The 23759-nt window shown below is 41.6% G+C and overlaps 1 protein-coding gene across 2 annotated transcripts in view; it reads right to left on the reverse strand.

The window, feature by feature from the left end:
• Adgra3 (adhesion G protein-coupled receptor A3) overlaps nt 1-23759 on the reverse strand; it is a 114646-nt gene that overhangs the window by 86359 nt on the left and 4528 nt on the right. The window contains exon 1 of one of the 2 annotated variants that reach the window (XM_063240527.1): nt 23327-23368. The exons of the other annotated variant lie outside the window; for it this stretch is intronic. The gene's annotated coding sequence lies outside the window, so the exon portion shown is untranslated. Of the gene's footprint in view, nt 1-23326; nt 23369-23759 lie in introns of those variants that run through there. 2 annotated transcript variants of the gene reach the window in all.

Below are 23759 nucleotides of genomic sequence, written 5' to 3' on the forward strand. Positions count from 1 at the left end.
CAATGCCGAAATTTCAAAAAGCAGCAAAAAAGGATGGAAGAGAAAAAAACAAAAATTAAGTATTAGATGTTGTTGGATGCTTGCTACTACTGACCCCAGAGAAACTCTGAAAGTTGGTAACAGGACCCCCACCTACTAGGGCAGAACTTAGTACACAAACTCCCCTATGAGAAGAATTTAATAATTTACGTCAAACGTATTAAGCACTCAGGTCAACATTAGGAATATAATTCTTGGCATCAGCTCCTACAAGGAAAAATCAGATATGCAAATAAGGATGCTGCAGAGGGCTCAATGGCTATGGGGGGTGTGAAAGACATGATTTCCACTGGCAGCTATAGCACTGACCTTATTTAGAAAACTAGTATTCGTAGTAAACATTTGCAGACCTAACTAAGGATCTAGAGATGAACACATACTACATTACAGCAGGTCCTGCACCCAGTGACAGGACCAGGAGAGAAGATAGAGAAGTCAGGTGAAGATCACAGAAATGGGACTCAGAGAAATGGACAACGGAAGGAAGGCAGATCCAGCAGGAGCAATAATAACCAAGGGTTTTCAGAACTATGAAAAGGAGAAAATGTGACATTTTAAAGCATATAATATGTCTGAAACTTCTATTTGATTTTCTCAATAAGCAATGTTAACAGATAAATGACAAATATTTGCAACTCCCATCAAAAGCAAAAGAATAATAATAGCCCAAATATACAGTGAACTTCACAATAAATGAAAAGTTCTGAATTTAAAAAAAAAAAAAAAAAAGAAGTGGCAAAGATCCTGAGAAGAGAGCTCAGGGAAAGTAAACACCCAGCCAGGACTAGCAGGTTCAGAGTCCCCACACTCAGGAGGATGAGGAGGGAAGGGGTCCGAGCCCAGCCCGCTCAACCCAGAGACCTTGTCTCTCTAAAAACAGATAAGTAAACGCCAAAGGGTTGTAATCATATGAAACGTCTATGCTTAAAATACGAGAAAATATAAATTAAAACTAAAGGCACAGCACCTGCTTGACAAGTTCAAGGACCTGAGTTTGACTCCCGGAACCAAAAAGACAAACAAACGAAACCTAAAGATACTATAAATAGCTTACCAGAATGGGGAAAATATGCTAATATTTTATACTGTAAAGGAAACGGCCACTTGTATTTGCCATATTTGCCACGAATCCACACAACAGCTGTGAAAAGTAAAAGTACCAATGAATACATAGTATCTGCTGTGTTAATTACACTTCTGGAAATTTATCCTAAACATACTCACACTAGTGCAAAATATGTCACATGTTACATATTCTAAAATTATAGTGAAATTATCCATTGGGCTACAGTTGGTAAAAGTTAATGGTTCAACATGTAAGTTGACTGTAGTCATAGGAGATTTTATGGGAGTGTTTTTGTGTCTACACAGTGGAACAGGATAATGACCAAAGAATGTAGGTGCCAGCAGAGGAGACCCAGAGCACCCACCTGATAAAGTGCTCCAGCATCTGTTCAATAAAGGAGTAAAACAAAAATACACCTGGGTTTAGACTTCTGTGTTCAAAGACTCTTCCCAGAAGACCAGTGGTACAGTATCTGTAATTTATTGGCGCCCGGTGGTAGAAAAATATAAATCTCAGTCCTCTCTCTCATTTCTTCCTCTCTCTCAGAATTGTAGGACTTTTTCTGGAAATCTACCAGAATGTGTCAAATTTCCTGTCTTCTTTTAACATTGCCATGAAAGTGTCCTATGATAATTTTCCCACATTTTATCACTCCTTGAAAGTAGGACCATTTTAAAGCTGATGCCAGAAGAACTTGCAGCTGTTCAGAAAGGGGAGAGGTGGCGGATTTTTCACTTATTGTCACAGTTGGCATACGCACAAACTGTGGTTGACTTTTAAGTCCAGATCCTTAATTATGGCTTAATGTTTACACACTGAGGTTTCGCTATGATACAGAGCTGAAATAAAAAGCTGCGTAAGGAAAGATGGCATACTGCATGGTGGTCAGTGCAGCTAAAAGCTGAGAAATGTTGGATCCTTCAGAATTCAACATTTCAGGAGGCAGGGACCCACTGGCATGTCTCAGAGAACTATCACGAAGTGCTCATATCTCTCTCTTATAAGCTGCCAGCTAACTAGCCTACAAAAGCAACACTTTAAGTTTCAGTGTTGTGTGATTAAGCTGGGTGGGGGGGAATAAAACTGAGGGAAGCTTGTTCAAGTAACCAAGTAAAACATGCCAATAAAACCTTAATAGTCTTCCAAGCCATCTAAATAATCTTATCATGACTAAAGATGCTAAAGAAAAAAACGAGATCATTCTTTCACAAATGTTCTGAAATCACAAGGCATGCCACACACCCTACAAAAATTTTAACATGCCTATATTAAGAAAATACTGCTAAAGGGGCGAAATGTTACTAATAGAAAAAGTATGTAAATCTGGATTTAAAAATATGAAGAGGATTCTACTCATGATTTCCTTTTTCACTTTGAAATTATTTTCAAACCGTAATGGAAAAGGATGTGTGTGAAGATGACACTGTGCTGGTCACAACTGGCCGAGGGACTCAGAAGAACTCTAAATGAGAGGTTGGCGGCACTGAAGTGGCACTTCGTGGTGTGGGGAAAAGAAAAACCGCTCTTTCAGAGAAACTAGCTTTTAAGAGTAATTATCCTCTCTCCAGCTCCCCTGATAGCATCTGAGACTCAAAGACTACTTTAACCTAGCTTTTCCTCCTCCATCTGCTTCTCAGTTGATACTGCGTCTCTTAGATCCGTCCTCCACATTTCTTCATTCCTGCTTCCTAATTCTCATCTTAATCCCCTGGCTTTGAATTTTCAAATAAATCCCCTGTTCAATTTTCCAGACCGCTAATTTTCTAAGTCCGTAGTTGTTTCCATTTTGCCCTTCAGCCCTTCTGCTGACCCCAAACCAATGCTTTGTAATGTGACAATCCCGTCCGTGGCAAACTTCTCCAGCACTCTTTTTCCTCAGTCTCTCGCATTAACTGCTCTCACATTATGGGTCTGTTATTTGATTGGATTTGAAACTATGAGTTAGAATTTGCTTCGATTAATCCTTCTTTTTTTTTTTTTTTTTTTTTTTGAGACAGGGTTTTGCTAAATTGCTAGGTTGCCCAGTGCCCAGGCTGGCCTTGAACTTGTAGTATTTGTATTACTGCTGTCTCAGCCAAGATTATACCTGACTCCTGTGTTAACTTTTTACCAATCATTCCACGGGACTCAATTCAGATTTCTTCTCAAATGTCTAACGATTCTTTTTGGTTATTTGCACATGTTTACAAACCTGGAGACTGGAATAATCAGTGTGAGACACTAAAGAGGTTTCTTAAAGATAATGGTGAATGAGCAGAGCAAAAAACAGCTTTTAGGTGAAGGTTCAGAAGCCCCATAACCTTGGAATAGGAGATAGAGAAGGTCGTGGGACCCCAGCACTACTTCCGGCCACAGACATCCAACTGCATTCTGCCTTGGTAAACTGCCCAGTTTATTTAAAACTAAACTAAATGGCTCTGGTGCAGAGGCAAACTGACCACCAACCCCTTGGAGCCAAACGGCAAAATCAGAGCAGCTGTTTCAAGGTTATTAATTCCTGGCCATGCACTCGCATTACCCACTTTTGTTGTTACTCCCAACAGTTCTGATTCTTGGGAATCTTCCAGGATGCTAAGAAAAGTCATTTTTCTAGTTATTCTCACTTTTGTCTCTACTGCCGCAGTGTCACCATCAATCTGATCCCATCTGCTTTACCCCTCAATGTCCGTCCCCAATGCTTCTGGGTCACTGGGGCACCGCGCTCATATTTCATCCACATTATGGGGCTGTTCGTATTTTCCGCTGCTTCTGTTATTTTCAACAGAATTTCAGAAGGAGCAGAGAAAAAGTAAATAAACATAGCTTAGTGCATATTCACTGAGGGGTTGTAAAGGGGTCAGTCCCTAAAATAAGGGGTCTCTTTCCTCTATGGATGCTAAATGAGGGGAGGAAAGTTTGGCTTTCTTTCTCCTAACAGAATTATTAGTTTTAATCACAAGAGTCCCTGTTAAAATAGTAATACCTCATATGTGGACAAAAGCCAAGGCCCCAGACACCCTGTAAAACAGCCAGGTGTTCTCAGCACAGCATTACTTAAGCGTCATCCTCATCCCGGCCAGCATCCAACCACCAGAGACACAGCAGGCAGGTGTGTGATCTCCTGGGGAAAACAATGTGGTTCTGGTCTCTAAGTGGGTCACTACCTTGCCCCCTGCCCTCCTTCAGTCATTACTCAGTGGGTAACATCACAATAAAACCTGAATCTGAATCTGAATCTGAATCTCAAGCTGGGATGTGGCTTCCTGATGTGAGACAAGGTCCTTAATCTGTGGGTTACTAAACGCCTCGTCTGTAAATCATCACTACCTCCCTTCCTCCCCAAAATGCAAGGCTGTGGGAAATGTGTACGGGAACAAGCAGTAAAGGGCTTAAAACAAGCCCATAAGATTACTTTGAAAGAACCACACAATCGATAAAGACTGCAACTAGAAAATGGTCATGCAGATGGGAGACGTGGTTTTTTTACTCAAGCTGTGCTTACTGGTGACTGCCAACCAGGCCAGGTGCCCTTTTGCCTTTTGACAAGGTCAACAGCAACTGCTCCGCCACACCTGTCCAGGTCAGCTGCTACAACTGCTGAGGTCCAGGTATGGATACCATATCGTATATATAACAGAACAAGTGGCATCCAGTGACAAAGGGGCATATGCACCTGAAAATTTGGATACACTCATTTCTCATGAGGAGAATGAGTCTAAAGAAATAGCGTGTCACAAAACTCTTTGACCAAAATGCACTCAGGAAGCAGGACCCGCTGGACAAATTTGCTTATTTTGATATTTCTCAAATTCAATTGTGAAATTCTCAATGACGTGCCAGACCACTTTGCAGAAAGCTGCAACACAGCTGTCAGCTGCCTAAAAAGCAGGCAGTGTGGCAGGCAAAAGCCTGCACTAAGAGAGACCCACGGCATCTGAATCCATGAAAGAGACTACTTGTGCTTACTTGATTATAAGAATCAAAGAACTCTATCCATAAACTGTTTATAAGTAAATTTTTATTGGAACACAGGCAATAGTCACTTGCTTGTGAATTCCTTTAAGGTTACTTTCACATATCAGAGCTATACATAGTTGGAAGAGAGGCTGTGGCCTGCAAAGCCAATTATTTACTATCTGGGCCTGAACAGTTTGCCTGCAGCTGTGCAGAGCATACTTTCTCAACTCTTACCGTAAATTAAAAGTATTTATAGAGGTTTAGTCTGGTATGGTGGCACATATCTATAATCCCAACATTCTATGAAACTGAGACAAAAGAACTCCTAAATTCCAGCCTGGCCTGGGCAAATGAGTGAAAATTTGTCTTAAAATTTAAAAAGGCAGGTGGGGGGTGGGTGAATGCTGAAGACTGGTTTGTTGTGAAGTTTTGGGTTCAATCCCAGTTCCACAAAATAATAACAACAGCAACAATAATAATAATCATAATTCTACTTATGGAGTTGGACTTCCCCATGTGTCAGTTAGCTCCCTCTCGTAGTTGGAGCTAACCATTTAGCTTTCCAATGGGCCTGACTAGCACCCACACTGTCAGCCACTTGCATTTGACCACCACTTAAATGAGGCACAAAGGAAATCAGAACCAATTCTAAGGTGACAGAAGCCAGAGAAAACAAGACAGCAACCTAGATGTAAGTTTCTAATGATGTGGAATTATCAAGAAACAAGAAAACATTACACAAAAAGACATACACAGCCAGGGGCAGTGACACATGCCTGTAATCCTAAAAATCTGTGAGGCTGAAGCAGGAAGATCACAAATTTGAGTTGAGCTGGGCAATTTAGCAAGTTAACAAGACCCTGTCTCAAAAAAATTTTTTAAAAAAAGCCTGGGGATGTAACTCATACAAAAGCCCTAAGTTCAAGCGTTCAATTTCTAGTACAGAAAAAGAAACAGAGAGAAGAGAGAGAAGAGTCAACATAAGAGTCAATAATGGCACATAAATTTAAAATTCTGAAAAAAACATGAGTTGGCCTTTTAAATGTAGTAGACAAAATAAAGAAAGTCACTTCTAAGAAGAAAATCATGAAAAGCCCTGGAGTAAACACTCCCGGGATAGAACTCCGGCGGGAGCAAGGGTGCAGGCAGAAAAGCAGCAATGACTAGAGAAACAAAGGAAAATGGCTTTGCAGTAAACAGAGGGGGGGAGCACAGGGAGGCAGAGAACGGAGTGCGAGTTAATGGATACAGCGCGTTGGAGGCGACAAAGATTTTGGATAAAGACAGCAAAAGCAATGATGGCTAAACACCACCGCAAATGTTTTTCATACTGCTAAATTGTTCACTTACAAATAAGATGACCCATAAGTGTATTTCACAATGAAATAATATGTATAGTAAACATATGTGCATTACTTTAAAAAAAAAGAAACCAGTAAATGTCTCCAGTTTAGAAAGGGATTTGTAAAGACTCTGTCAGGAAAACCAGTGAAAACAGTGTTTGTCTGAGCAAGAGCCACTGAAAAGATTTCCGAATCCCACAATAAAGTAAGTCTCCAAACGAACAAGAAGAGGTGGGTAATTTTATTATTTGCTTTTAAAACCTCTTCCACAGATTTTTCAAACTGGAGTGACTTCAACATACAGAACTTCGCCTGCCTTCTCGAAGCCCTAACAATAAGTATGTCCAAATTTAATCTTCCCAAGGTCGACAATTATTCAAAGTGAGACAGCGACTCAAAGGTAACACACTATTAGGGAGCCCTGAGAATAAAGGAGATGCCATTAACAATTACACCGGCACAATAGACACCTCCTGGGTATCTGGTACCATTAACTCCTTTAATGGTTCATTAAATAATCTTTCAAGTTCCCAGGCATTTTTATCAAAAACTAACATTTGTTTAAAAGCCTGTTATTTTCTATTACTTCATATTCTTTATTTAGCAGTTTCATAAATAAAAAGGAAATAAGCATTTTTTATGCTTTAGCATTAAACACAGAGTGTACATGAGATTAAACAGCATTTGACTGATTAAAAAGTGAAAGTTTTTAATTCCATTCTAGATATATTTCAAAAATGCCTAAAAATGAAAAACTGCTTATTAACACTCCACTTCGTCTTATGAGCACATTCGCTCTGTGAGGGGAAAAAAAAAGCCCATTTTTCAAGGTATTTGTGTATCATAAACAACAACGGGCACAACATTTATGAATATAATAAAAGCAAGTTTACTTGGCATTTTAATCTAATGGAGTACTTTCTGAGACCACAGTGAGATTCTCAGGACTCTGAGTCTGATTTTCCACCTGAAATTCCTGAAGATGCACCAATTACTCATTAATTCAGATTATATGTCAGTAACTAGTAGTGTGATGGCCATGACACCCAGGATGCAGACACAGACCTCACAGACGAGTATTATCCACCAACCTAGGACTCCAGTGCTCCTAACGCAATGCGTAACTGATTCAAAGGGAACACAGAGTTCACGTGTTGCTAAAAGGGAAATATTTATTTTCTTTTTTTTATTTTAAAAAGCAAAACAGAAAAAAAGGATAAAAATACTAACACTAGTTATTATATTGCATATTGCTATCTTAGAAGTAGTTGTTCAGATTAAAAGATCTAGACACCAAAATAATCAAACAATGACAGCACAAACTGTTCTTTTTGATGAACTACCAAAGGTTGATATTATAGTCTTCTCTCTTGCATACAAATACATACATAGCTTTATGCACATTTACCAACATACATATAATCTTTTCCTTTTTCCTAAAAGGGAAACATTTCTGAACAGTTTGAACAAACCAAAACAAGGAGTAAGAACCATAAAAGGTAGCCAGGGAAGAGGAAATCCTTTTAATGGCAGTTTACCCAAAAAGGTCTGTGTTCATTTTCTATTGCTACAGAAAACTTCACCGCAAACTTAGCTCTCACAGAAACCCAGGAGGCAGGGTGTGTGTGTGTGTGTGCGTGTGTGCTCTGATCGGGAACTGGCCACACAGGATCCTGGAAAATGACACAGGCCAAGCTAGGCAAGCCCTTCCTGCTTGCAGTTCATTCTGAGAGCGAGGGGCACAAGGCCCGCGTATCACTCAGAAAAGTCCTGTTTTACTCAGAAAACTCTTGTTTCAGGGAGAGGCTGTTACAGTTCACGAGGGGCGTGCTCCAGGTGGAGGCCAACACACTGAGCCAAGCAGTGACATTCACCACGTTATGTAGGTACTTACATAACAACACAGAAAAATGAACATGTATCACTGAGTAACAAGACTCAATAGCAACAGTATAACTCAACAGCAAAGAGCCCTCCTTGACCAAGCTTCAGCCAAGCTCCTTTGAGCCTACTTCTTGAAAAGGCCTCAATTCTGAGCTTCTCAGTCTGTACTTAAGAGTTCAGTTTCAGCAAGAACCTAAGTTAGACAATCAACTATCTTTGATACCTAATCACTCCCCATACCTGATCAAATCTCCCATCTCCTCTCCCCCTAGGTGACAGTGATTACCCTAGTCTATCAAGACTCCCACTGGTACAGCAAGAACCTCTCTACTCTGATGTCTCCTCTCAGTCATTTTCCATCCACTTTAGCCCTCCTGCCCAGCCTCACAGCTATAAGCCCCTCTCTCCCTTCCCTACGGCAACAGGTCTGACAGCTACCACGATAATCTTGAGTGAAGTATTCTCTACAGTCCCACCACATGTCATAATAATTCTATCTTTAACATACTGGTCAACTAACGAGAAGTTTCTTTGTGTCAAGAGGAGAAGATAAAACTTCACCTAAGTGAAGTTCTCGATCATCAAATCAATTTCAAATGTAAAAACCGCTTCTTCACTGAAAAGCTAAATAGAAAAGGGCAGAGCAGTAGTTTGTTGACCCTTGCTCTTTAATAGGGTACAGCTTCAGGGAAATAAAACTTGCTATGAAAGCCAATACACATATCCCTCTCAGGCACTTTCCACAGTACAGCTTTGCAGAACCAACAGGAAATGCATTTGGTGTGTGGGAAGGGAATGCAGGAGTGTAGAACTAGCCTTGCTTAAGACAGAGAGAGGAGAGAGAGAGGGAGGAGGGAGGAGGGAGGAGAGAGAGGGAGGAGGGAGGAGGGAGGGAAGGGGAGGGGAGGGGAAAGGGGGAGAGGCAACCTTCCCACTTCCTTGAGTCTAGTAAGGAGGAGGAAAATATGACATGACTGGAGACAGCCAGATTAAGCAACAGAAATTTGTCAGTTGTACAACTTTAACCCCACTTGAAGCTTTCAAGATGCTACATAAGTATGGTTCAAATTTGTCTTCATACTTGAGTGATAAAGTTTTGCTGAAAACAGCCTCTGTACCTAGTGAAGTGTGACATAGCCTGATGTGCAATTAGTCTCAGCCAATCTCAGCAGCTGAATGTCTAGCCAATCAGGGTGCTAACCCCCCCCCTAAATATGACTATCCAATCAAGTTGTTTCTGTATGTCACCTCTTTTTCTCTGGCTAAAAGTGTAAACCTGCACAGGGTATGAATAGAGCATTCTGTACCCTCTTTGATACCCAGTACTTGGGGTCCTGTTCTAGAACACCTTCTTACAAAGCTTTCTGGTAAAACTGAGGTTTTTGTTTGTTTTTAAATAAAAAATATAGGTTAACATGATAGTTTTAAACACTGTCTACAATGCACGATTTTTCTAAAGACGCTCAATATGTAACTCTTTAGATATATATAGAGAGAGGCATTAAATTACAAAGATTTATTGATATTGCCTACTGCATGCCTGATAGCATTCAAAACACTGGGGGAACAAGAGAACAACCAAAATAAACTTCCGCCTTCAAATGGTCAGGGATAGACAAAGTAAATAAGCAAAATATGACATATATTGTCTGGTAAGAAATTCTATTGAGGAAAAATAGTAAGAAATAGAGGAAAAAGTTTAACTAGGACAGAGTTATTGCTTTTTAAGATGGTGGTAAGTGATAATTCTCACTAAAAAGATGGCTAATTTTTAAATGATTTTTCTTATACATCAGTGGATTTGCACCGTAATGAATTAGAAAACGAAGACTAGCAAAAATAAATTAAAATTACATTGTATCATCTAGAGATGATCATTTTACCATCTTGGTAAAGGTTGCTCCTGACACTGTCACCCACATATACTTACAAGTACATGTGACAAGTATATAGTGATATCTTGGTTCACAAGCTTAATGTTTTCCACAGTTTGTCACAAACATTCTGAACTGGTTGCGAACTGAGTCAAATTCAACAGTTAAGTTCAATGTTAAGTTTATGGGGAAATTTTATTCAATCATGACTAGAAACCATGGAAAGAATTTAGATATAGACAGATAGATGGATTACATCAGATATACCACTTACTAGCTGTTTTCAATTATCAATCTCCATCTTTTCATTTCAGCATATTTTCACCCACTTAACACCAACACCGGAATCAGATTTCTACTTCTTTCTAAAAGACGTTTCACAGACAGTCCAAAGCAGTGTCTAATAACCACACTTGTGCCTTGATCTGCTCATCAAGTCACAGGGACACCACCCAACCATCCTTTTCCTAAAGACCAAACAATGACGATGCTGTAGGTGATTCTTCCTGGCACTGTTATGATAATTCATCTGTCCCTCCTCCACCTGCCCAATTCCCACAGTCTGTACTTAGGTCTTGAGGTTCCCAGTCCTTCTGCACTCTGAACTACTCTGGCAGTTGGATGAAGCATTCTGGAAGCACTAGCAATGTCTGTGATTTAGGTAATAATATGAAAAGCTGGTTTTGTTTTGCTCTGTTCTTTAGTTTTTGTGGCATGGGAGACTGAATCCAGACCTTCACACTGAGCTACACACTTACCCCTCCACCTCTTTGGAGACAGGTTTTACTAGGTAATTCAGGCTGGCCTCAGACTGCTATTGTAGCCCATGTGTCCTCAAACTCATACTGTGATCCTTCTGCACCAGTTTCCTGAGTGCTGGGATTACTGATTGATTTGAGACAGAGCCTGGTTAAATTGCCCCGAGTGGGCTCAAATATGCAGTCTTCCTGCCTCAGCCTCCTAATGTGCTAGGATTACACATATGCACCCCCACACTAACCAAATATTTTTTTAAAAAAGATTATGAACTCCATTAACACGAGCATATAGTACATATCACCTTCTTATTGAAGTCACACTGGAATCTGAAAAGTGAAAGTGGTATCTCAGAAGTTGACTTTACTTTTCCCATGAAGAGTTTGTCCTTTGACCATTACAACACACTGCAGGTCATGAGGACAGGCTCTGAAGTCCATTTTCCATGGATGGAATCCTGGTTCCATCACTTACTGCCTGAGTGACTTCAGGGAATTTAATAACCTAAGACTCATTTCCCTTGCCTGCAATCAAGAATCATCAAAATGACCCCATTAGGGAGCCACGAAAAGTAACAAATATGCTTCAAACACTACAGGATGTGGTGCACTCAGCAATTATCAGCCATTATTACTAAACCTTATTTCCAATGGATTATCTGTCTTTCCTTACTCATTACAGGAATTCTTAATATCTAGGAACCTACATTTCACCCAGCAGCCCCCCAAACAGCCTTCAGCACCTGGCACAAATGCGGGCAGACATTCTCAGAATATTCTCAGACAGTGCAATTTAGAAACTCCAAAGAGTAAAATCAATATGTTTGACAAGAATAGAGCTTACTACTCAGTATGGAGTCTAAATAATTTCACAAGGAAAAAGTTCTTTTGAGACCTTTTATACATGTAGGTGGATGAACAGCTCTTTTACAGAAGCTAGTGAAATTTTATCTCAGTCAGTAAAGACTCTGCAATCCACAAAAGGCCTGTGTAAACTCTGAAATGTAAAGCTGGAGTTATTAACAGTTTTGGGCTTCCGTGGCCACTGGCATACAACGGCACCCATGTGCCGCTGGCTCAGACCTTACCTGTGTGGAGCCTGGCACCTGCCTGATAAACTCACACAGCGCAATCCACACTACTCCTAATTCACCAGAGTAACCATGTAAAACAATCTATTTAACACACTTCAGTATGGTTCTATTGCAGAGACCACATCGAAGGCAACTATGGCCTCAAATGTGCTTCTACACTTCAAAGTGCTTGTGCCAGGAACCAGCCTCCCCACTAGAAAGTGAGTTAGTTTTAGGGTAGCGCAGGGACTACTGTGAAAGAGAATCAGCCAGAACAGGAGCATCAAAGGATTCTGCAATAAGTACATGGTAATATGGGTAAAGCAGTAAAAAGTGGGAAAATGGCAAAACAATAATCCTGTGATCTTCAATCTGCAGGACACTCATTACGTGTGAAAATAAAGAAAAGTGGGTGTTGTGGGTAGGCATAAAGGTCACCTTCGATGGCTTTTAAGGAAAGGTCTCTGTTTCAGAAATGTATGGACTCTGTGCAGATACATCAGATTCACACAAGCAGACTTGTCTATTGGCGGTTCTGGGTTTAAAAACCTCTATCCCTGGGGCAGTAGCGGAAACAGGCCCAGACTGGGGACCACCAGCGTTCCCATGCTAAATGGGCTCCACAAGTGTTCAAGTCTTAAAGACAGGAACTGAGGAACAAGAAAGAAATCCAGTAGACACAGTGAGCGCTCAAGGTCCATGCTGGGATGGGCCCCAGGAAAGCAGACAGGTCTGAACTGGTAGGTGAGGGGCAATTACCTCTGCCAAGAGTGGTAAGAAAAGGCAAGCAAACAAAACCAGCCCAGGAACCAGAGGAGCCAGACTCGGCAGAGCCTCAATCCTCCCTGCCAAGATTTGGCCCTGGCACTCACTGGTATCCTGCTATATACTGGTGCAAAGAATCTGTCCTGATAAAACTCCTGAGGCTTCATATAGTCCTGTGACTCTTTTTTTTAAGCTTTTTTAAAAAGTCATTAAGACGAAAGAGTACATAACAAAGCAGATCAGAAAAGACAAATGTAAGCAACACAGTATTTCACAAGACAACCCATAATTAACAGTAGCTACCATGTCTCTTTCTTTGAAATAGTTGAGCATAACTTCATATACAATAGTATCAAACATAATAAAATAGTATAAAACCATTCAAGAGAATGAAAGTATTACAGAGCATTCAGAACCAAGTAACAGAAAACAAACAATGGCTACTCTATTATCTCATTTTCCATAGAAAATTTGTTTATACCATCACATATAATAAAATCCAGTAAGATATAACATGATAGAACCAATGGAAACAGACGAACAAAAGTATAATAGGACTTCAGAGCAAGATGATATTAAATCAGCACTGGCTATTATAATGTCTTGTTTTCTTCAAAATAGTTGTTCATACCATCACAGATAATAAAATCAAACAAACCAATAAAACCATTCCAACTAATGAATGAAAACATTATAAGGCTTCAAAGCAATGTAATGGGGAATCATGATTACCATAAACTCTTATGTACTCTTAACATTTCTTACACTAGGAAGACTATACGGTATTTATACATGTGAGTTTGATTTATTTCACTTATGAGTATGGTCTCAAGCTGTGTCCATTTTATTTATAAATATCTCAATGTGGTCATTCTTTATAGCTGAGTAGTACTCTATTGTATAAAAACACCACATCTTTTTCATCCATTCCTCAGTTGATGGACACTTAGGTTGTTTCCAAGGTCTGGCTATTACAAACTGTGCTGCTGTAAACATGGGTGCACATATATCACTGTGGTATGATGTTTTCATTTCTTCTGGAAATATGTCTAGAAGCGGAACAGTTGGGTCAAATGGGACTTCCAATCGCAGCTTTTTGAGGAATCTCCAGACTGACCCCCACCGTGGTTGCACCAGTCTACACTCCCATCAACAGTGCAGCAGAGTTCCTTTTTCCCCACAGCCTCTCCAGCATTTGCTGTTGGCAGTTTTCTTGATCCTGGCCATTCTTTCAGGAGTGAGATGGAATCTCAGTGTTGTTTTAATTTGCATTTCTCTAATGACCAATGATGATGAACATTTTTTCATGTATTTATTTGCCATTTGTATTTCTTCATCTGAGAACTGTGTATTCATCTCGGATGCCCAGTTTTGGATTCGGTCTTTGAATTTCAGAGATCTGATTTTTTTTAATTCTTTATATGTTTTAGACAAAAGTTCTCACACTTCAGTCATCAGATTTGGTCTGGTTTAGTTTGTGGGGTATATAAAATAACGGAATCTACACTTAAAAGTTGCTTATCGAAAATCTGCTTCAATATTCCATTTCGCTAGTCAGAAAACTGAAGGCTAGCTATCCTGTGGTTAGCTAAGGGTCACAATTCTACTCCATAACAAAGCCAGTATGACAGCCCGCACCCACTCACTCTCATACTATCTCCGATGGTTTCTCCTTTCTGGGCTCCAGTCACCCTGATAAGTAACAGGTGGGAGCACCATTGCCTTCCTACCCAGCACGCTATGATGTGTACACTCCCTAAAAACAGCAAGTGTCGTGATTTCTACTTCAAATGAAGACTTAGCAAATAAGCAGCTTCACGGCCCTGGATGATGTTCCTATTCCTTTCATCTTAACACGGTAGCTATGTCTGACACAAGGTCATTTGAGATTCCAGTACAAAATTTTTAGTCTGAAGAATGCAGATAAGCAAAGAATGCCTGACTGAGTAAGAACTAATAACACCACATTACAACCTTAAACCTGAAGACCTCTGGCCATTTTTTCCTTCAACAGTTAGATACCTGAACCTAACATGCACTAACTATTATTATCTTCTATCACTCAAATCTCCTCTAAAGAAACTGTCCAGTACATACCATTTTCTGTGCCAACCGTTCTACAAAAGTGTACACCCGTCCCTACTGCCAAAGACAGCATTTAAGTTGCCTGTGACTTTTATGGACCTAACAAGAGTTAGCACTGCAGGCCTAGAGTCACAGTCCTGGGCCAGAAGCCAGGTTCTGCAGCCCACAGACCAACTCATACACAGACTAACTGTGGGAGATCAATTTACCTGTCCACGATTAGCTGGGCACACCTGTAAAATGTGGATGCTACCAACCACAGAAAGCTGCATTTTAACCACAGAGAAGGCAGATGCAAAGCACTGAGCACACTTTTCAGCAGATGATAAATACCCAAGTATTGTTCTTAGAACTTTAATTAGGAAGCCAAATTAAAGAGTAGAAGAGCTCCATAGACTCCTTGTTCTACTCATGAGAAGTACTAAACCAGTTTCTAGCATCACAAAGTTTTTAATTGTCCTATGATGCTTAATTTTATGGGGCAACTTCACAGGGTTCAGAGATGACCAGATAGATTCTGTGGAGAGCTGCTTCCAAAAGAGATCAGCGTCTGAATCAGAGATATGAGCAGAGCAGCTGGCCCACCTCACTGTTAAACAGTGTCAGAAATCCCCTGGGGTCTGGGCAGACAGTGTGTAGACTAGATGTTAATTAAACTAAGAGCAAAATGATTTCAAATTTGAACAACTCAGAGTCCTAGGTTCTCTGCACTCTATGAGTTCTCAGCCTTTATAAATCCATACTGAAACTGGGCATGGTGGCACGTACCCATCAGGCAGTACTTTGGGAGGTTGAGGCACAAAGACCGTAAGTCAATCCCAGTCAACCTAGAGATCTGAAAACTTAGCAAGACCCTGTCTCAAAATACAAAAATAAGTGTGTAGAGGCGGGAGAGACCTAGGGATGTAGCTCAGGATGAAGGCCCTGGGTTCAAGCCCCATTATCACAAACGCGTGCGCACACACACACGAAATTCACACGGAAACTTACACCACTGTCTACTCCCCTCAACACAAACCTGACCATCACATTCTTGTTCTACAGACTGAATCCTACCACTGAATTTCCTGGTTCTTCAGGTTGCAGATAATGAGATTTGTCAATCTTTGTGACCACGTAACCCAATTCTTATGATAAATCCTTTTCATCTACCCATCTATTTAGCTCCAGAGAATCTGTGTAGGAATTCAACTTTTGTTATACTATAAGTAGAACCAGCAGGTATCTCAAACTTACTTCAATAGAAAGCTAAGGACAGCCGCTCTTGAAATCCCTTTTCTGAGGGAGAGAACAATGAGAAAAATCAGAACTTTTAGATTTACCATTACTCTCCTGAAGCATCCCAACCAAAAAGTAAATGCATCACTGGAGAGGCAACTCTGGCTCTGAAGAGAACACAACCATGAAGGCTTACAGAGTTCCTCAAACTAGTACATCATGGAAATTAAAGAGCAAGGACCTCAAGTGAGTCATGTTATACTCGCGTCGGACTGCCCTCTCTCTGGCCACAGTGAGACGTAGGATGAAGTCTAACACTGATTCTTTCCTCTCTCATGCTTGCTGCATGCAGAAACAGCGGCACGCTTCCAATACAAAAGGTTTTATGATGACTAAAATGGGAAAACAAGGAAAAACCTGACACAAGGAACCCAGGACACTATGAAGCTTAAAAATACATTTTAAAAGTTTGCAATCATCACCAGAACTTGCTAACTTCTAGCTAAACCAATAGGCAAGTTTTACAATTGACCACGGAAAAAAGACTTCAAATTCCTATTTTATTTTTCCAGTAAACAGCTCTGAAAAATCAAATCCTGACAGTGCCATTACTTAGAGCTGTGTAAAGCAAGCCCTGCACGACAACCACTTTGGAAATCATCCTACCCGCTAGGGGGCGCTGCACTTCCTCTGTCTCTCCACCGGGGCAGAGAAACCACACAGCCAAAGTCGCCTGTGTCTCCTAAGAGCTTCCCTGCCCAAACCATCATCTGAAACAATGGTTTCACATAGCAAGCATAGTTGCTGAAGTTCTTCAATTAGTGAATGTGATTACACACATAGTCATCCAACTAAAGGACAAGAATCAAAAACATAGTCATTTCTAAGTAGAAAACGGTTCTGATCTAAGCAGAGTTTATCAAGAACATGGGTCAAAATGTAGAAAGCCATGGGCTCAAACTGATACACAAGGAGAGAAAATGAAGGTGGTGAATTCAAGGGGCTCCCATGTGGAGGAGAGACAGTGGTTACTCATCTTGCTGTTGCAGGAGGGTCCTGAAGGAGGGAGGAGAGTTCCAAACAGAAGAGAAACATCTCGGACTTGGACAGAAGTTCAGAAGGGCAGAACGGCAAAACATACTTTTGCGAACAGATGGAGGGAAATAGATGAAGAAAGAAAGCAATGGGACATGGTGGCAAGCACCTGTAATCCCTGCCCTCGGGAGGGTGAGGAGGACTGCCATGAGTTTGAGGCCAGTCTGGGCTAACACAGTGAATCCAGGCCAGCCTGGACTACACAGCAGTGCCTGTGGGAGGGGAGAGGAGGGCAGGGGAGAGCAGGGGAGAGAAGGGGAGGGGAGGGGAGACATCCACCGCAGATTCATCTCTACTAAAGACAATGCTAAAGAGATTTCTCCCCTCGTCCCACTTGAGGAAAAGAATAGTAGAAAGAAAGGCACTTCTGAGCACAAGGATTTACCAAGCACTTAATGTTCTACTTGGAACTGCTGCAGAGACAACTGTGACTTCTCAGAGGCCACACTGTGACAGCAGGACTATAAATAAAACATTCCAAAAGGTGTGAGGGCTGCCATTGTGTAAGCAAACACAAGTCAGGAGGATCACCAGGCACAGTCCACTAGGCAGGCTGCAAATCCATGTTTGCCCTGGAGAGATTTCAGAATCTTAAGTAAAGCTTGGCCATCAAGGAAGAGCTTACACTCAGGCTTGTTTAAAACAAACAAAAGGAAGCTTAAAAGAGAAGGGGAAAAAAAACCAAAATGATGAATCTAATATAAACGACATCTGTCTGAAACACTGTGCTGGAAACAGATGAATGTACCAGTAGTCCATTTCTCTTCACCTTTTTCATTTAAAAAAAAAAAAAAGTCAAAAAGAATTGCACAATCCAAGAATGCTTTTAGATCTTATCTTGATTGGAAAGGAATCAATTTAATTAGAGTTGGATTCAAACAGGCTCAAAGAAGATTTGAACAATGGTGTTAAAGAACCTACATTACAGTTACAGCTTTGAGGCTGCTCTAAAATCCCTTCAATTAAATTTAAGGAGGGTTTGGACTGTGCGATGTCACACCCAGCACACCTACCCCCTACCTTCTCTCTCCTACCCACAGTATGAGGCTGTCCCAGGAGTGATTGCTGAGCACCTGTCCCCAGAGGGCGCAAAGCAGCCCCTGACCCCTCAGAGAGACTGAGGAAGGCTAGACAAAGCCAGCCTCACTTGGCATGGCACACTGAATCTGAAATGCCTTCACATCAGGAGCAATTTTAATTCACATTTATCGATCACGCACCGTGCACCATGCTCTGTGCTTGAGTAACAGCAAGACACAGGTAAACCCAAGGATCCTCGGCTTCCCCAGTATCAGAAGGCAATGTGCTTATTCCCCTTATGGAAAGACATGTTGGTCTATCAACACAATTGCTGAACAGGTCCGGGGCAGCACTTTCACATACAGACAGCAATCCTGTCAAACGATTCTTCACTCACTACACTAATACTGTCATCAGTAAAGGAGTATACCAAAAATTCAAACCAGAAGGCAGCAAGGATGACAGTTACCCTCTTGATGTAGAACGTGTTCTAGAGATCTGTCCCCCTCCTGTAGTGATTACACAGGAACAAAAGATTGCAAACAATCATAAAAATTCAAATATTATAAAATTCAAATTTAAGAAGGCAACATATAGGAAGGGGAAAAAAGACAAAAGAGGTTAAGATTCTTGCATTATTTAAACTAAAACCCAAGACTGTCAGGCATCAGGATTATTAAGGAGCTAAACAAATCAAGTGGCAAACATCTGATGACCAAGTCTGATGATTAAGTTGATCTACTTAGGGTTGACAGCCTGGAAAAAATGGATGGGTCCTGACACGAGGGAATCTCTTGTCATGATCTTTCTAGCGTGCCCATCAATTATAAAGTCAACAGTGCAACAAGGAGCTCCACACTCCTACTCCTTCAGTCCCAGTCCATCAAAGCAAGAAAATCACGAAATAAAAGCACTACCAGATGATGACCTGTCTTCCTAAAAACCTTAAGAGTGTCAAGGGAAGATAAGAAAGTAATAAAACTCGAGACAGTAGTTAAATATACGACCTTTGGCAGATATGTCACGTTCTAATAAACTGTATTTCTATCTGTAAAACAAATCAAAACAAGCTTTTTTTTTCCCATCTACCATAGAAGCGTAAAATTTTCCAAAGAAGAGCTGGGTGTGATAGCACATACCTGTAACCCCAACACTTTAGAAAGGTAGAAAGGTCACTTCAAATTCACGACCAGCCTGGGCTACACAGCAAGATCCTGTCTCTAAATAAATAAATAGTAAAAAAATAAAAAATAAATAAAAAGCAAAGAAACAATTCTAGAGTAAACACACACATGGCAGACTGAGCCTCTAATATTATAGGAAACAAATGTCTTATTTTAAATCTAAGACGGTAGATTTAAGGCATATTAACCAGAAGTTCTGTTTTGCTTCCTGCTCCAAGCCAAACACACAGCAGGTCCTCACATACCACGAGCAAAATATGCTTGCATTTCTTAGACTCCCTCTAGTTTATTCATTCAGCTCCACAATGTCCATATCCCACAATCTGATGTTAAACCCAAATGCAACACATCACTCCCCACTTTCCGAGGTCATTCTTCTCAGCACCTACGAACAACGCCCCAGAAGCTGCTGCCCTAGAAACGTCTGTCTCTGGATCTCATCTGCTCCACTGGATCAGCCCCTCCTTCCACAGAGGCAGCTGCCCTCCGTTTGTCCCTCTGCTCTTTCTACTGTCTTCCTTTGTTCTGGATGACAGCTGGTGAGGATGGTTAACCTTTCAGGCTGCTGGGGTACTAAACAACAGGTTTTCAACCCAAATGACCTTAAGACTGGTTCTGAAAAATGCCAGCATCCTGGCCCCAGCCCACTTACATCACCACTTACATCAGGACACAGGGTCTGTTGTCCAGGCATCTGGTCTGTTTAATGTTCCTTTGGTGATTTCAATAAAACTCTCAGAGCAAACTCACTAGCCAGGCACAGCAAGGTGGAGATGACTGCTCCCTTTGGCCCTGGAGCTGGCAGGGCTATAGGCCTGGGACAGGTGGCTCAGGAGCAACTTTCACTACCTCAGTGACCCGTGGTCTCATCAATGCCCTGTGTGTCCTACCATGTGTGAACAATCTTGGAAACACCTGCAAAAATGATAGATGCACCTGTGGGTTGCGAGTATCTGAGCCATTCTAGGCTGGACAAAGGTTTTGTGCCCAAGAGATGGGGCTCAGAGAAGAAAGCCATCGTAGTCACAGAACAAAAAGACCCATCACTGAGTCTCTTTAGAAAGACTGTTTCAACACTCAACCAGTCTTGCAAATGAATTTCTCTTTAGAAACTTTCAGCACCCACTCAGTTTCCCACAAGTTACTCCCCAGCTATCTTAACAGAGTGTGACAGGGTACAGTCACATCAAAAAGAGGCGGATGGTAATTGTTAGCCAAGAAGAGGTGAGACAGACATTGTTTAGGTAGAAAGCAAGAGGCGGAGCTTCAGAATGGCATATAGTACTCAGATGAAACCAGTCAAAGAGAGCAAAAAGGAAAAAGTCAAGTCCAGACAGAAGTCACCTAAATCCACCTAAACCTACCATAAGCACTGTAGGCACTGAAATGCTACTTGCTAAAGGAATACAAGCAGTTTAAAAAACTAGGATACATCTTATGAAGACTGCCACTGGAGAAGAGTAAACATCAAAAAGTAAATCCTGGCCGGCTCCATGTGGTAAGTTGCAGGTTAAAATCTGGGTTTGCAGTTTGCAGGTAAAAAGAAAAAAGATCAGGATGTGAAAGTATAAGCAGGGAAAAGTTGCAGATTATTTTTATTATAATCCTTCATACTCTGCATGGGTTCCCTTCAGGGACAGAACAGGAAGAACAAGGATTAGAAAGAGCGCTCTGGGTAAAAGGCAAAAGCAAATTCCAGTATCTCTCCGTGATCTGAGTGGTAGTGAAGGCTGATGATTATCTTGGTAGTGTTCATGTGTAATCCCAGCACTGGAGGATCACTTGGGGCTCAAAGCCAGCCTGGGCTACACAGTGAGTTTAAGGCCAGCCTGAACCTACAGTGAGACCCTGTCTCAGAAAAAAAGTGACCACGTCAGATGCGACTGTATCTTTGTCCTAGTGTATTCCATGACTCTATTATCAGACCTGCAGAATTGTTGACAAGTTTTATCAAGAAAAAACTCAATCTTGAGAGCAACTGCTTACTTTTTAAAGTTCTCACTAAAATTGTCTACACTTGAACATACATACAAATTAAACCATACTTAAGCATTAAAATTATATTGCATTACAGAATAAATTTATTTGGACAATAAAAACTGGAGCAAGTTTGAATCTATAGCTTCTTAATCTTTGTGGAAAACTTCATCAGCTACTAAAAAGTAAAGAACTCTGTATCCTAACTTTTGTTTGTTTAAGAGGATACTGTTAAAATAATAATGAACAAGTTAAGTTATCTGGACTTTATGATTTCTCTTAACACCAAGTCAATTCAAAAAAAAATCGATTTCCCAAAAATAGCTGAATGAAAAAAAAAGGCATATTGTTTTTACTTTTTGAGACAGGGTCTCACTATGCAGTTCAGGCTGGCCTTGAGCTCACTGTGTAGCCCAGGCTGGTCTCAAACTTGCAACAGTCCTGTCTCAGCCTCCAGAGTGCTGGGATTATAGGCAGGCGCCACCACAGCCAGCTAATACATATTCTTATAAAGAAACATTCTATGTCTTTTTCTGAGTTCAAGAGTTTTTACTTCTGACTTTTGCTTCTTAAGTCCAATTTTTACCGCTCTGAGAAGAGGCACTGGAACTGTAATGCACCTCTCCAAACTCTCCCGCGGATGTCTGTCTGGAGATGGCATGTTGCCACCAACTTTTCTCCTGGACCCGACATCCTCGAGAAACCCTAGCACACAGGGAGCAACAGGAATCAGAGGCCAGGCCTCATATGACCTTGTCTTCATATTGGAAAAGCTCAAGACTCACCTTCAAGGACCCAAGCCTTAAGTCTTCCCCAAATTCTGCCGTATTGCTGAACAACGTTGCTGGCCAGAATTCAGGCTACTTCCTGACACACTGCACATCAACTCTAACTGGAGATTTCCTACACCCACTTTTCAATGAGCGATCCCATGGGTTCTCAAGGAAACTAAATAAACAAACGCTCTCATCAGCTCCAACAGCGCAATAATCTAAATTCCGATCTCTCCGCCTCCTCCCACCTGCCACATTTTCACCATCCTCCCTGTCTTTGTCGGCACTGCCCTTCGTCTCTCTTGACCAAAAGAATAATCAGGAACCCACCTGCGCTAAGATCTGCGCTGACAGGTTCAGAGTCCCTTTCTTCAGGAGTGTGTGCACTACGAGAGACACACCAGTGTAGACCGAAGTGACACAGAGTTCCCAAAGGACAGTCCACATGCTTCCCAAGGGTGAGGTCCTGGGTTCAATCCCAGCAAGACAAAAACAAGGCTGAAGAAAAAAAATAAAGTGACATCGAAGCTCAGAAATGAAAAGCTACCGAAGTTCAGAGAAGAGTGGCACCGAAAGGCCAGGGAAGCAGGTGAAGAGTAGGTCATAGCTGAGCTAGATTACTAAGAAGCTAGAGCACACATTCTAAAGCAGGGGTGTCACTCTCAGTCAGTCTACACAGGAAGCCAGGAACAAACTGCTCAGGGAATGAGGAAGGAACTCTGGACAGGCAGAGAATTTGTGTTTGAGAGTCGTCCTTGGACAAAAGCATCATCTCTTGTATCCCTGAACCCTGAGCACTCGGCACCCCATCCACAACCTAACAGTGCCCGAACATACATCCTTCAAAAATAATAATAATCTGTGCAGACAACTCCTGGGAAGTCAGGCTCTGGGGCAGGTAATGCCTTGAATTCAAAAATAACAGCCTTACCCTGGGTCCAGAACATACACACACCCCCTTCCCGTGGAATTCAGGCCACAGCAGGTACCTCATTAGAATCACTGTGCTCCTCCCTCCCTCCCCGGCGGTGTTCACCTGGCAAAGCAACAATCGGGCTCCACCCAACGAGTCTATCTCTCTGCTGCCTGGGGCTAGAGAACAACTGTGCTTGTCTTCTTCCAAACTGGAATCAATTACAGGGTCCCAAACGAGCAAGTTCCGCCCTGTGGACTTTGCAGTAACCCTGGTGCTCAGTGTCCCAAAGCACTTTTTCCCTCCTCTTCACCTCTACTTCCTACCTTAGGTCTTTAAGAAGGCAGAAGCAGTGGGGCAGGATTCCCTCCGGCAGCCACCTTCATACCTCGTTCCACCTTCCTTCTTGTGGAGAGAAAACATCCCTGGAGCCAGCAAAAGCCAAGCGTCATCCTGTTCCTCTCTCCACCATGTTTCCCTCTCGTGGAAATCACTCCCAATTTTACTCAGTGGCACTCTGCCGTTCCCCAAGAAACCCAGCCTTCCCTCAGCACCACCCACCTGGCCCCTTTCACACCCGCTTCCCCTTTGAACCCCAACCAGCTTCTTCCACCAGAACTATACCAGTACTGCTCTGTGTAGGCACCATTTAGGCTGCCATTCTGTACCCCATCTCTCCATCGGGCAGTCACTCCAGTCTCAAATGTTTAACTTCAGAGATTCAGATTCACCTCCGGATCCCCCGTGGCCACCCCACCC

Source organism: Cavia porcellus, unplaced genomic scaffold (genome assembly GCF_034190915.1).
Source record: "Cavia porcellus strain 051 isolate PalLab524CR breed Dunkin Hartley unplaced genomic scaffold, mCavPor4.1 scaffold_30, whole genome shotgun sequence".
Taxonomy (NCBI): domain Eukaryota; kingdom Metazoa; phylum Chordata; class Mammalia; order Rodentia; family Caviidae; genus Cavia; species Cavia porcellus.